Source organism: Musca autumnalis, unplaced genomic scaffold, assembly GCF_047663935.1.
Source record: "Musca autumnalis isolate F117 unplaced genomic scaffold, ASM4766393v1 scaffold_2, whole genome shotgun sequence".
Lineage (NCBI taxonomy): Eukaryota > Metazoa > Arthropoda > Insecta > Diptera > Muscidae > Musca > Musca autumnalis.
Window position 1 is genome coordinate 180,508,101 of NW_027411755.1, and position 15,086 is coordinate 180,523,186.

At 33.8% G+C, this 15,086-nt stretch overlaps 1 protein-coding gene across 2 annotated transcripts in view; it reads left to right on the forward strand.

Moving 5' to 3' along the window:
* The first annotated feature begins 1,330 nt into the window (after positions 1-1,330).
* LOC141394960 (uncharacterized) overlaps positions 1,331-15,086 on the forward strand; it is a 79,032-nt gene continuing 65,276 nt past the window's right edge. Inside the window, exons 1-2 of one of the 2 annotated variants that reach the window (XM_073970172.1) lie at positions 1,331-1,605; positions 1,745-2,066. The gene's annotated coding sequence lies outside the window, so the exon portion shown is untranslated. The remainder of the gene's footprint in view (positions 1,606-1,744; positions 2,067-15,086) is intronic. The other variant, XM_073970173.1, reaches the window with a different exon arrangement.

Here is a 15,086-nt window from a genome sequence, read left to right on the forward strand (position 1 = left end):
CTACTTTTGATAGAACTATTTGTTTTTTGACGTAACAGTTTCTCCCGACATTCGGTATTTTGAGGATTTTAGCTACAATTTTTAACCGAAATAGCTGAAATTTCCCATTTAAGGTTTCCAGTGGTCCCAAAACTTATCCACCAAACATTGTCAGCATTGGTCCATGTTTCGGTATAGACCCCATATAAAGGTTTGAGAATTGTAACTAGTTTTTGACCGAACTACCTATTATTTGACATTTGAGGTTCAAGTGGTCACAAAACTTCTCCACCAAAAATGATCAATTGTAACGAGTTTAGCTACATGTGTTGACCGAACTATCTGTAATTTGACATTTGAGTTTCCCGTGGTCACTTTGATATAGCCCCCATATAAAGGTGGCGCCCAGTTGAAGAAATTTTTTGATACATTTTCGGAACTTATTTCGGCATTTGGGTTCCTGGGTCACCACATATCTCCACTTAAACTAACTAATATGTATTTTATGGTGGAGGCTATAAAAAGTTCAGCCCGGCCAAACTTGATGCTTTTTTATGTGTTTAATTTTATTTTAAGAATATATCATGTCACATCCACACAATGGACCTTTCATAAGTAGAGGATTCTGTGTTTATCACGAATATGATGACTTACTGCAAAAAAAATAAACACAGACAGTATTCGATTGCAAAGGGTAAAATGTAAACAAAAATCCGAACACTGCATACAGCAATCCAATAAACTTATCATGTAATTCATACATTGTTATGTGATAGTTTGGCATATGGTGTATTCCATATCAAATTAATTATAAAGTTCAACACCCTCTACAATGAAATAGAGGATACAGAGTAAATTTTAAATTTAGTTTTTTTATTCTCTATTGTGCCATATTTCCATCATAGTAAGTTACAAAATCTCACTGTAATAAATTTTAATTTGTCTTGTAAGCCTTTGAATCTCAGAATAATTTGGTAGGTGAACAGGCGGAGAACATTCTAAAAATAATTCTTAAAAATCACATTTTCTGGTCTGAAGAAAGCTTTATGAATAATAATTTAAAAATCTTGTGTTTCTAGTCTAACAACCTGGTTAATGACCAGTGGTCATATTGAATATTTTGAAATTATAATTTTGTTTAATGGAATTGTTCATATACGATGACTCCGATGAAAACGGAGAATTGTGTAGCTGTCTATATTCCTGTATAATAGGCACACACACTTGAGACACTGTCAAGCACAGATTAGCACTAAGAATGAACAATTTATTTATTTTTTATTTTTCATTCAAGAAAAATGCATGTCTCAGCATTTGTTTCCTTTAAAAATGAAAGACACTTAAACGTTTTGAGATTAGTCTCGTTTTCGCTTCTCCAAGTTCACGTTGCAATCGGTGAAACATGAAATTAAGATTATTTTGTCTAAGTGTTTTAATAAATTGCTTGATAATACCAAATGTCGAAGGTACATGTCATATACGACTATCTCCTGATCTTTTGGAGAGACCAAAGCTAAGTAAAAGGATTGGTAGTTATTATGTTGAAGTATTGGATGAACAACCGATTCAAATCGAACTTGAAACAAATGAAGAAATACTTGCAAGTTGTCACACAGAGTTTTCCAAGTGAGTTTTTTTATTATTATTAATATTATATCTTATAGTAAGACAGAATATTGCATGCCTAGGATGTGTTGAAATAAAATACGGTCACAGCAACTATAAAAAAATAAATCCTTTTAAATTAATAAATATTCTATTTCAGTCCCACCTTTGTAACTAACAAACAATCTTGGACTTTTGAATGTACGGATGAAGGGTTTGTTGTCGATCGATCATATGACAGTGATTACGACGAGTACAAAAACGAATACGACAATAATTTCCAACTTACCTGTAAAACTTACCATTGGAATTTATATGAATCTTCGGTGAATTTCTCCTGGTGTCCAAAACCATTCGTTTCATATGTACTGGCACGACGAATACAAAACGGGGAATATCAATACATAGCCAAAATCTGTTACAATATCTTTAAACGTAGTATTGTATCATTGTTTTATACACAAACAGCAACACCAAATTCGGTAAGTAATTAAGCGGATTTAAAGAAATAAAAAAATCAATGCACATCGGTGCCATAATCGTGGATTTTTAAACAATGGTTTTAATGACCGTAGGAGACATAATCGTGGATTTTTAAAGATTTGTTTCAATGACTATAGAAGCCATAATCCTAGATTTTTAAAGAATGTTTTTTCAATGACCATAGAAGCCATAATCGTGGATTTTAAAGAACAGTTTTTCAATGACCATAGGTGCCTTAATCGTAGATTTTTAAAGAATATTTTTTCAATGACCATAGGAGCCACAGTCATGGATTTTTAAGAAATATTTTTTCAATGACCATAGAAGCCATAATTGTGGATTTTCAAAGAATATTTTGCAATGACCATAGGTGCCTTAATCTTGGATTTTTAAAGAATATTTTGCAATGACCATAGGTGCCTTAATCGTGGATTTTTAAAGAATATTTTTTCAATGACCATAGGTGCCTTAAATGTGGATTTTCAAAGAATATTTTTAATGACCATAGGTGCCTTAATCGTGCATTTTTAAAGAATATTTTTTCAATGACCATAGGTGCCTTAAATGTGGATTTTCAAAGAATATTTTTAATGACCATAGGAGCAATAATCGTGTATTTTTAAAGAATATTTTTTCAATGACCATAGGTGCCTTAATAGAGGATTTTTAAAGAATATTTTTTAATGACTATAAGAGCAATAGTCGTGACCATAGGGGCAATAATCATGGATTTTTAAAGAATATTTTTTCAATGACCATAGGAGCCACAGTCGTGGATTTTTAAGAAATATTTGTTCAATGACCATAGATGCCATAATTGTGGATTTTCAAAGAATATTTTTCAATGACCATAGGAGCCATAATCGTGGATTTTAAAAGAATATTTTTTTCACTGACCATAGGAGCCATAAACGTGGATTTTTAAAGAATATTTTTTCAATGACCATAGGAGCCACAGTCGTGGATTTTTAAGAAATATTTTTTCAATGACCATAGATGCCATAATTGTGGATTTTCAAAGAATATTTTTCAATGACCATAGGTGCCTTAATCGTGGATTTTTAAGAATATTTTTTCAATGACCATAGGTGCCTTAATCGTGGAATTTTAAAGAATATTTTTTAATGACCATAGGAGCAAAAATCGTGGATTTTTAAAGAATATTTGTTCAATGACCATAGGAGCCATAATCGTGGATTTTTAAAGAATATTTTTTCACGACCATAGGAGCCAAAATCGAGGATTTTTAAAGAATATTTTTTCACTGACCATAGGAGCCATAATCGTGGATTTTTAAAGAATATTTTTTCACGACCATAGGAGCCAAAATCGAGGATTTTTAAAGAATATTTTTTTCACTGACCATAGGAGCCATAATCGTGGATTTTTAAAGAATATTTTTTCACTGACCATAGGAGCCATAAACGTGGATTTTTAAAGAATATTTTTTCACGACCATAGGAGCCAAAATCGAGGATTTTTAAAGAAAATTTTTTTCACTGACCATAGGAGCCAAATTCGAGGATTTTTAAAGAATATTTTTTTCACTGACCATAGGAGCCATAATCGTGGATTTTTAAAGAATATTTTTTTCACTGACCATAGGAGCCATAATCGTGGATTTTAAAAGAATATTTTTTTCACTGACCATAGGAGCCATAAACGTGGATTTTTAAAGAATATTTTTTCACGACCATAAGAGCCAAAATCGAGGATTTTTAAAGAACATTTTTTTCACTGACCATAGGAGCCAAATTCGAGGATTTTTAAAGAATATTTTTTCACGACCATAGGAGCCAAAATCGAGGATTTTTAAAGAATATTTTTTCACGACCATAGGAGCCAAAATCGAGGATTTTTAAATAATATTTTTTTTACTGACCATAGGAGCCAAAATCGAGGATTTTTAAAGAATATTTTTTTCACTGACCATAGGAGCCATAATCGTGGATTTTTAAAGAATATTTTTTTCACTGACCATAGGAGCCATAAACGTGGATTTTTAAAGAATATTTTTTCACGACCATAGGAGCCGAAATCGAGGATTTTTAAAGAATATTTTTTTCACTGACCATAGGAGCCATAATCGTGGATTTTTAAAGAATATTTTTCACTGACCATAGGAGCCATAATCGTGGATTTTTAAAGAATATTTTTTCACGACCGTAGGAGCCAAAATCGAGGATTTTTAAAGAATATTTTTTTCACTGACCATTGGAGCCATAATCGAGGATTTTTAAAGAATATTTTTTCACTGGCCATAGGGGCCATAATCGTGGATTTTTAAAGATTATTTTTCACTGACCATAGGAGCCATAAACGTGGATTTTTAAAGAAAATTTTTCACGACCATAGGAGCCAAAATCGAGGATTTTTAAAGAATATTTTTTTCACTGACCATAGGAGCCAAAATCGTGGATTTTTAAAGAATATTTTTTCACTGACCATAGGTGCCATAATCGTGGATTTTTAAAGAATATTTTTTAAAGAATATGTTTTCACGACCGTAGGAGCCAAAATCGAGGATTTTTAAAGAATATTTTTTCACTGTCCGTAGAAGCCAAAATCGAGGATTTTTAAAGAATATTTTTTCACCGACCATAGGAGCCAAAATCGAGGATTTTTAAAGAATATTTTTTTCACTGACCATAGGAGCCATAATCGTGGATATTTAAAGAATATTTTTTCACTGACCATAGGAGCCATAATCGTGGATTTTTAAAGAATATTTTTTCACTGACCATAGGAGCCATGAACATGGATTTTAAAAGAATATTTTTTCACGACCATAGGAGGCAAAATCTAGGATTTTTAAAGAATATTTTTTTACTGACCATAGGAGCCAAAATCGAGGATTTTTAAAGAATATTTTTTTCACTGACCATAGGAGCCATAATCGAAGATTTTTAAAGAATATTTTTTTCACGACCATAGGAGCCAAAATCGAGGATTTTTAAAGAATATTTTTTTCACTGGCCATAGGAGCCATAAACGTGGATTTTTAAAGAATATTTTTTCACGACCATAGGAGCCAAAATCGAGGATTTTTAAAGAATATTTTTTTCACTGACCATAGGAGCCATAATCGTGGATTTTTAAAGAATATTTTTCACTGACCATAGGAGCCATAATCGTGGATTTTTAAAGAATATTTTTTCACGACCGTAGGAGCCAAAATCGAGGATTTTTAAAGAATATTTTTTTCACTGACCATTGGAGCCATAATCGAGGATTTTTAAAGAATATTTTTTCACTGGCCATAGGGGCCATAATCGTGGATTTTTAAAGATTATTTTTCACTGACCATAGGAGCCATAAACGTGGATTTTTAAAGAAAATTTTTCACGACCATAGGAGCCAAAATCGAGGATTTTTAAAGAATATTTTTTTCACTGACCATAGGAGCCAAAATCGTGGATTTTTAAAGAATATTTTTTCACTGACCATAGGTGCCATAATCGTGGATTTTTAAAGAATATTTTTTAAAGAATATGTTTTCACGACCGTAGGAGCCAAAATCGAGGATTTTTAAAGAATATTTTTTCACTGTCCGTAGAAGCCAAAATCGAGGATTTTTAAAGAATATTTTTTCACCGACCATAGGAGCCAAAATCGAGGATTTTTAAAGAATATTTTTTTCACTGACCATAGGAGCCATAATCGTGGATATTTAAAGAATATTTTTTCACTGACCATAGGAGCCATAATCGTGGATTTTTAAAGAATATTTTTTCACTGACCATAGGAGCCATGAACATGGATTTTAAAAGAATATTTTTTCACGACCATAGGAGGCAAAATCTAGGATTTTTAAAGAATATTTTTTTACTGACCATAGGAGCCAAAATCGAGGATTTTTAAAGAATATTTTTTTCACTGACCATAGGAGCCATAATCGAAGATTTTTAAAGAATATTTTTTTCACGACCATAGGAGCCAAAATCGAGGATTTTTAAAGAATATTTTTTTCACTGGCCATAGGAGCCATAAACGTGGATTTTTAAAGAATATTTTTTCACGACCATAGGAGCCAAAATCGAGGATTTTTAAAGAATATTTTTTTTACTGACCATAGGAGCCATAAACGTGGATTTTTAAAAAATATTTTTTCACGACCATAGGAGCCAAAATCGAGGATTTTTCAAGAATATTTTTTCACTGACCATAGGAGCCATAATCGTTGATTTTTAAAGAATATTTTTTTCACTGACCATAGGAGCCAAAATCGAGGATTTTTAAAGAATATTTTTTTTACTGACCATAGGAGCCATAAACGTGGATTTTTAAAAAATATTTTTTCACGACCATAGGAGCCAAAATCGAGGATTTTTCAAGAATATTTTTTCACTGACCATAGGAGCCATAATCGTTGATTTTTAAAGAATATTTTTTTCACTGACCATAGGAGCCAAAATCGAGGATTTTTAAAGAATATTTTTTTTACTGACCATAGGAGCCATAAACGTGGATTTTTAAAAAATATTTTTTCACGACCATAGGAGCCAAAATCGAGGATTTTTCAAGAATATTTTTTCACTGACCATAGGAGCCATAATCGTTGATTTTTAAAGAATATTTTTTTCACTGACCATAGGAGCCAAAATCGAGGATTTTTAAAGAATATTTTTTTTACTGACCATAGGAGCCATAAACGTGGATTTTTAAAAAATATTTTTTCACGACCATAGGAGCCAAAATCGAGGATTTTTCAAGAATATTTTTTCACTGACCATAGGAGCCATAATCGTTGATTTTTAAAGAATATTTTTTTCACTGACCATAGGAGCCAAAATCGAGGATTTTTAAAGAATATTTTTTCACTGACCATATGAGCCATAAACATGGATTTTTAAAGAATATTTTTTCACGACCATAGGAGCCAAAACTGAGGATTTTTAAAGAATATGTTTTTACTGACCATAGGAACCATAATTGTGAATTTTTAAAGAATATTTTTTCAATGACCATACGAGCCATAATCGTGGATGTTTATTGAATGTTTTTTTAGTGACCAAAAGGATTCGGGGATTTTTAAAGAATATTTTTCAATGACCATAGGACCGATAATCGTGTATTTTCAAAGAATATTTTTTCAGTGACCATAGGACCGATAATCGTGGATTTTCAAAGAATATTTTTTCAATGACCATAGGACCGATAATCGTGGATTTTCAAAGAATCGTGGATTTTTAAAAAATATTTTTTCAATGACCATAGCTGCCATAATCGTGGATTTTTAAATAATATTTTTTCAATTACCATAGGAACCATAATCGTGAATTTTTAAGGAATATTTTTCACTGACCATAGGAGACATAATCGTGAATTTTTAAAGAATATTTTTTCAATGCCCATTGGAACCATAATCGAGGATTTTTAAGAATATTTTTCAATGACCATAGGAACCGTAATCCTGGATTTTTAAAGAATGTGTTTTCAATGAACATAGGAAACATAATGGTCGATGTTTAAAAAAAAATTTTTTCAACGACGATAGGAGCCATGACCGAGGATTTAAAAAAAATTGCAATGACCATAGGAGCCATAATCGTGGATTATAAAGAATATTTTTTTCACTGACCATAGGAGCCCTTAACGTGGATTTTCAAAGAATATTTTTTCACTGACCATAGGAGCCATAATTGAGGATATTTAAAGAATATTTTTTCAATGGCCATAAGAGCCATAATCGTGGATTTTTAAAGAATATTTTTTCAATTACCATAGGAACCATAATCGTGAATTTTTAAAGAATATTTTTTCAATGCCCATTGGAACCATAATCGAGGATTTTTAAGAATATTTTTCAATGACCATAGGAACCGTAATCCTGGATTTTTAAAGTATGTGTTTTCAATGAACATAGGAAACAAATGGTCGATGTTTAAAAAAAAAAATTTCAACGACGATAGGAGCCATGACCGAGGATTTAAAAAAATTGCAATGACCATAGGAGCCATAATCGTGGATTATAAAGAATATTTTTTTCACTGACCATAGGAGCCCTTAACGTGGATTTTTAAAGTATATTTTTTCAATGACCATAGGAGCCATAATCGTGGATTTTCAAAGAATATTTTTTCACTGACCATAGGAGCCATAATTGAGGATATTTAAAGAATATTTTTTCAATGGCCATAAGAGCCATAATCGTGGATTTTTAAAGAATATTTTTCAATGACCGTAGGAGCCATAATCGTAAATTTTCAAAGAATATTTTTTCACTGACCATAGGAGAATATTTTTTCACGTCCATTTTTAAAGAATATTTTTCCAATGACAGTTTTTAATTAATTAATTGGATTAATCGAGCTAACATGGCCTAAGGAGTTTTGTATTGAACTATTGAAATATTGATTTCAACACAAAATTCCTTAGGCCATGTTAGCTCGATTAATCCAATTAATTAATTAAAAACTTTCATAAATAATGGCCTTCGTCCTAAAAAGACAATAATAAATAAATAAAAAAAAATCAATGACTATAATAGCCACAACCGTGGGTTTTTAAGAAACATTTTTCAATGACCATAGGAGCCATAATCGTGAATTTTTACAGAATATTTTTTCAATGCCCCTCATAGACATAATCGTGGATTTTGAAAGTATATTTTTACAATGACCATAGGACCATCAAAGCTATAATAGATGAATTTTAAAAAATGTTTATACCCTACGCACTATGTGGAAGGTGTATTATAAAATTCATGTAACGCCGCGAAATATTAGTCGTAGATAGAGTTGGGTAATCTAGTTCCTAGTTCCTTGTACTAGTTCCAAAACGTATGAGTAACATCATGAAGTATAACGTGTGATATTAAGTATACGCAGATTGTTCAAAGAAAAAAATGTGGGCCATTGGAACTACGAAGTGAACTACATAGTTCTATATAGTTCCTTTGGCACAACTCTAGTCGTAGACCCTTCATGTGGTATATCAAAATTCATATCTCGACGAGATAAAGCGATTTTGAGATGTGTGTCCGTCCGTCCATTCAAATTTGTAATCAACCTACAGGCCGCAATTATGGACCAATCATCACAACATTTTGCATGGAAGTCGGGTTCAGACCGGAATAGACCCCTATATATTTTTTTTTTTTTTTGTGAAGATCACATATTATTAAGGATATGAAATAGACCTAAAACAAAATTGTTATCCGTTTTTTTGGAGCGTCTCTATAGGCCACAATAATAGTCCGATCTGCGAGAAATTTTAAGTAAAGTTTGGATTTGCAATAAGGAAGAAGCTTGCAATTTAACGTGATGATCAGATAATATTTAGCGGATTAAATGGACCGAAATTTTGTGTGAAAATTGGTAAAACCTTTAATATACATCATATATCTTCATTCCTGAAGATACATTACGCCGCCGTATTTCAAATTCGCAAGACGACTTTTTAACCTTTCCATTGGTGTCAATTATGCTGATGACAGATAACAGAGTTATTACCTAGTATATGCAGGGATTCCACAGCTTGAATTGTGTATAGTGTAACCATAATAACGCTAGAGGTTACAGTTATAGCTCAAAACTGACAAAATTTTGCACAAGGTAAGAGTTTTAGCCAAGGAAGATGGCAATAATTTTGGATAATGATCAGATAGCATTTTGCGAGTGAAATTGACCATAACTTTTGTGGGAAAAATATCCTAATTTAATTTGTATACCCTCAGCATTTATGCTAACGAGGGTATATACACTTTCATACGGGCAAAATGTGCCTCATGGAAATAATGGTTTTAGACCCCAAGTATGTTTGGACGAAATGTGTTTCAGACAATTTGGAGTCGATTGAGCAATGTCCGTCCGTCTGTCTGGCTGGCTGGAGCGCACGATAACTCTCGAAATCGGAAAGTTTGTGCGCACGATAACTCTTGAAGGGAGTAACCGATTTGGTCCATACTTTGCCCATTGTAAAATGTGTTACAGACTTAGATAATGTTTCCATATACACTCAATCGGCCCACTCCTTCGGGTACCTCCCACACAAAATATCGGAAAAGTTCAGTTTAGGGCCATCTCTCTAATCGCTCTCATTTTTGTTTTAGCAACTTGTATTCACTGCCCTCCATACGACGGTACAAGTTTCATTATGGCCAAGTCCATACTTCCTGAGAAAATAGCCTGAAAGTTGCAAAAAAAACCCCTATGACACCATGTGAGGTGGTTGGAGCGCAAGATAACTCTCGAACGGAGCTGCCGATTCGGTCCAAAATTTTGCCTTAGTAATATTTTGTCCAAACATAGTTTAAGTTTGAAGATAAGTCACATCGGTCCACTTCTTCAGGTACCTCCCCCAGAAAAGTTCAAAAATGTTCGGAAAATTTGTTCATACGGTAACTCTTGAAGGGAGTGGCCGAATTGGTCCATACTTTACACATCCTAATATACCTACTAGATATAGATCAGGTCCAAATATGGACTATATTTGTCCACTCCATCCGGTATCTCCCACACAAAATGTTCGATAAGTTCACTTTAAGACCTGCTATCGAATCACTTTGATTTTTGTTGAAGCAACTTGCATTCGCTGCCTCAATTACGTTGGTACACATTTTTTCAGGGGCAAGTCCATACTTCTTGAGCAAACATCCCGAAGGGTGTAAAAACCCCCTATGGCACCATATGCTGGACATCCACTTTTATAATGGTCAATGTAGATCCATTCCTTTTAGTATCTCCTCCGCAAAACTTTTGATCTCTAATCCCAATGAACATTTTTGTCGGTTCAAATGCCCAAAATTTTTAAAAACCCCTAAATACATACGTTTTTTGGGAAAAAATTGTTTCAATATATACAGGCTGAGGGTATATCTCTGTCGGCAAAGCCGACTGATACTTTTTTACTTGTTGAAACATATTTTCATTTTTGGGATACATGTTCCGGCAAATTACGAATAAGAAACTTGAAAACCAATCTACTGTCTAAGATATGCTTTACTGTTTTCGCTTCTTCGTAAAGAAATACATTTACATTGCATGTTACAATCATGATAGACAATTTTTTAAGTCATGATAGTGAAATTCCCAGTTTTTAAATTAAGGTAAAATGATGCACGGGGTCTTGAAGTTTTTGTGCCTCTTTGGGCAAAAGTAATATAATACTTCGAAATATTGGTCGTTTTTTTATTGGTTGGTTTTGTAAAAGTCGCGGAAAGCTATTACAAAAGGTCTTTTGATATTTTTTCTTAATTCAAATTTTATTTTTTAAGAAGCAATCTTTCTATCCATTATAAGACAAGGAAAATAGCATCCAACGTTTCCAGTAATGACGCTATATTTCTGGTATGTTATCATTAGGGTGGCTATAAATGCCACATTTCTTGTCCAATCGATGAAATTTTTTACCAATTCATTGCTGTGTGTAGGAAACAAATCCTGCAAAGATTTTGATATTGCTCCAATAGTATATTTGACCAATTATAGGTAACTTGGACCCTAAGATATAGCCTTATATCAAAATCCAGCCGATTTTAACAATTTATTGTAGCATAACTTCCCATTGATTCGACAATAGTTATGGCTGTTGAGAAAAGAAACACGCACAACTGCACGGGTGGATTGCTATTTCGATTCTGATTTTATTTTAAAATATTTTACTTAAGAGCTAGCCTAATCTTAGCCACTCAATTTAACAGAGCACATGGAGGGTTGTTTTGTGCATCTTGCCTACTGAGCGTATCGATCTCTCCGTGTGGACTTTATCTTATTATTTATAATTATTGCACACACAAATCGATTTTACGACCGCTTATAATTATGCATACAGGTGAACCTCGATTATCCGCGAATCGATTATCCGGGAACCTCCATTATACGTGATAGAAAAGAAATGTTGGACTTTTCATTGCCCGGGAGTAAAAACACACTTTCCAATTCATTTGATTAAGCAAAGATAAGGTAAACAAACGAAAACTGGAAATTCTCCCGTATTACACAATTTGTGTATTTATGGTATCACAATAACCATGGGACAAAGTCAATTCAGATGAAACTGATGATGATATTATGTATTTTTCTAAAATTTGGTGGATTACCGTAACAAATTTAATAAAAATTGAAGATTTTCATATTATTGTACAAAGTTGTGCCAATTTTACTTAAAAATATGTTCAAAAACTGCATAAAATCATTGCCTCCATTATCCGGGAAAATCGATTATCCGTAATGCCTTTGGTCCCGACCATCACGGATAATCGAGGTCCGACTGTTCTTTAAAATGCATTATCCACATATCGTCTGCGCTAGCGCGCAATGACTTATATGGTATTGAGAAATTTATAATTAGAATATTTATTTTTAGTTGTCTGATTTCTCCCAGTGCCTAAAACTAACCCAAAAATATGTACAACTTATTTGTACATTCTCCCGGGCGGCTTAATGTGAATATTTGATGTGGACTGTATTATGTGTACTTATTAGCTATGAGAATACAAAATTGAAATAATTGTAATATTTTATGATTTAAAAGTATATGATGATATAAAACTAATGTGTGCATCGCAGTATTGGCATCACCGTCTAGATCACGGCCCCAACGAATGACATCAACCATCTCTCTAACCTATATCTCTTATCAGTTCCTCCACCTTTGTCCACCGGCTTCATTCTCCATGTCATCAGCATGTTTTTTTCCGCCCTCTTCCTCCAGCGTAGCAGAACTTCCTTCGATTGTGGCATGTTGGCTTGCTCGTCATATCTTCCCCAGTTCATCATCTTCCAACGCAATCTCTTATATTGGTTGCCAATGTTCTGTTCCGCTTTTTGTTGTTGGGATCGTTCGCTGTCAAAACAAGCTCCCATGTTGCCATCCTTCGCGGCACATTCCTCCAGTCTTTTTAACCTAGTTAGTTCAATTTGCGCCACGTTAGTTTGTCTCTTTTCTTCATTGGCGTCTGCTCTATCGAGCATTTTTTCGCCTCTGTAGTCAGTAGTACCTTCTTCATTCTCGGCATGGATTTCTTCTTCCTCGTCCAGGTCATCTTCTTCGGAGTCGTCTTGATTGGTTGCAATTGTGCCATGTACAATATCATGATCCTCATTTCTTTCTTCATCACCGATTCCCGTGTCTGTTCCCGCATCATCGTTGGGGTGAAGATCACATTTTAACACTTCAGAATTTTCCACGTAATCCTCGACTTAACTAAATTCAGCTTCATCGATCTCTACTGCGTCCATTAAATCTTCGTGAAGGGATTCGTTTGCACATACATATGTCTGGGCTATGTGTTCCAACGCTGCTGTTGCAACGATTCTTCTCTCATGCAATCCAGCTTCCAAATTGGCTATATCCGAAATATGACGTGTACGCTCAATGTCTAGCAAATTTTCCAAATCCCAGCTGCGGGCATTCAGTGTAGTATTCGCAAATCCCAGTTCGGTAATTTGATTATTTAAGCTATCAATACATTTACGAGCAGCAACTAATTCTTCATTGGTTTCCTGTGAATGGATTTTTCCTTGGACGTAAGTTCTTCCCAATTGCGGCCAGCAATTGCAGCATTATATTTGGCATTAACTTCAGTAATTTCTTCCTCATTCTGAGGACTTGCCGGCGGGAACAGTTTCCATAAATCAAATTTTCGGCTGGCCTCGCTTATGCACCCATTGCATTCGCAGACGTGGAAATAAAAGTGTCAATATTTTCTGGCCTTCTCGATAATTTCTCCTTCACATTCCCACAACATGTCCTCTCTTTCTGTATTTGTGGGACATGTTATGTTGTCTCCTTCCACAACATTACCACATTTTGTAAAGCGCACAGGGCTCAAAAATGAGTACGCGTTTACCAGATTCCAATACGATGGTGGTTTTATCAGCTGCTTACTCTCAATTTTCTGATCGCTCTTGCTTTTCCACTCTCGTCGCCATTAGCTTATAGGCTATGACGAGACTTTCATCCACTTTTTCTCAGATTCTCGTTATCTTCTGGACTGTCTGCATATCTAAATGCTTGCTGGAGAACGTAGTACGTATTTTCCACCAGTGTTTTATACGTATTTACATTCTTCACATTTTTAAAATTGGTTGGTGAAGCCAATTTCGTGCAGAAATAATCTGCCAGTTCCATAATATTATTTCCGGAACCCATTATGTTTTTTTTTTAAGTGGGACTTGTATGTGTCCTCTTTTCAAATTCTTGTTTATTTATTATGACATGTTTATAAACGTGTAACATATTATAAACTTAGTCTATTTACAAAGATTCTCCATTCATTTCTATCATTTGCTATATATTTTAATTGATCGATTGATAAGTTGGTTTCTGTTGTTAGTGTTCTTCTCCATGTTGTTTTCGGCCTGCCTCTATTGCGTCGTCCTTGGGGATTCCAATGGAGAGCTGAGTGGGAAATATCAGTTTCGCTTTTTCTAAGAGTGTGACCGAGCCAGCCATATTTCCTTTGAGTGATTGCAGATTTTATTTCCTGTTGATTTGTTATATTCCAGAGACGTTCGTTAGATAAAGTTTGTGGCCACCATATTTTTAATATGTTGCGAAGACATCTGTTTATAAATACTTGAAGTTTATTGGTTATTGTGGTATTGGTAAGCCATGTCTCGGATCCATACAGTAGCGTAGATTTCACGCAAGAATTGAAGATATTGATTTTTGTTTTTATATTTAATGTCTCAGATGACCAAATGTTTTTCAGCGACGCAAACGTTCCTTGGGCTTTTCTAATACGGTTATCAACGTCCTCCGTGGTACCTCCTTTTGTTGATAAAATGCTACCAAGATATTCAAAACGGTCCACATTCTGTATTGCTTCTCCATATATCATAAACGGGTTGTTATTATTGGCATTTATCCTCATAGTTCTTGTTTTGCCGCAGTTTATTTTCAGACCAACTTTTAATGATTCCTCTGACAGGTTGAGTATATTGTTTTGCATATCTGAGTATGTTGTTGTAAGTAAAACGGCATCGTCTGCATACTCCAGATCCCCAAGTTTGTCGAACAAATTCTAATTTAGACCAGATGGTGTTGAGTCTAGATTTTCAAACACTTTTCAA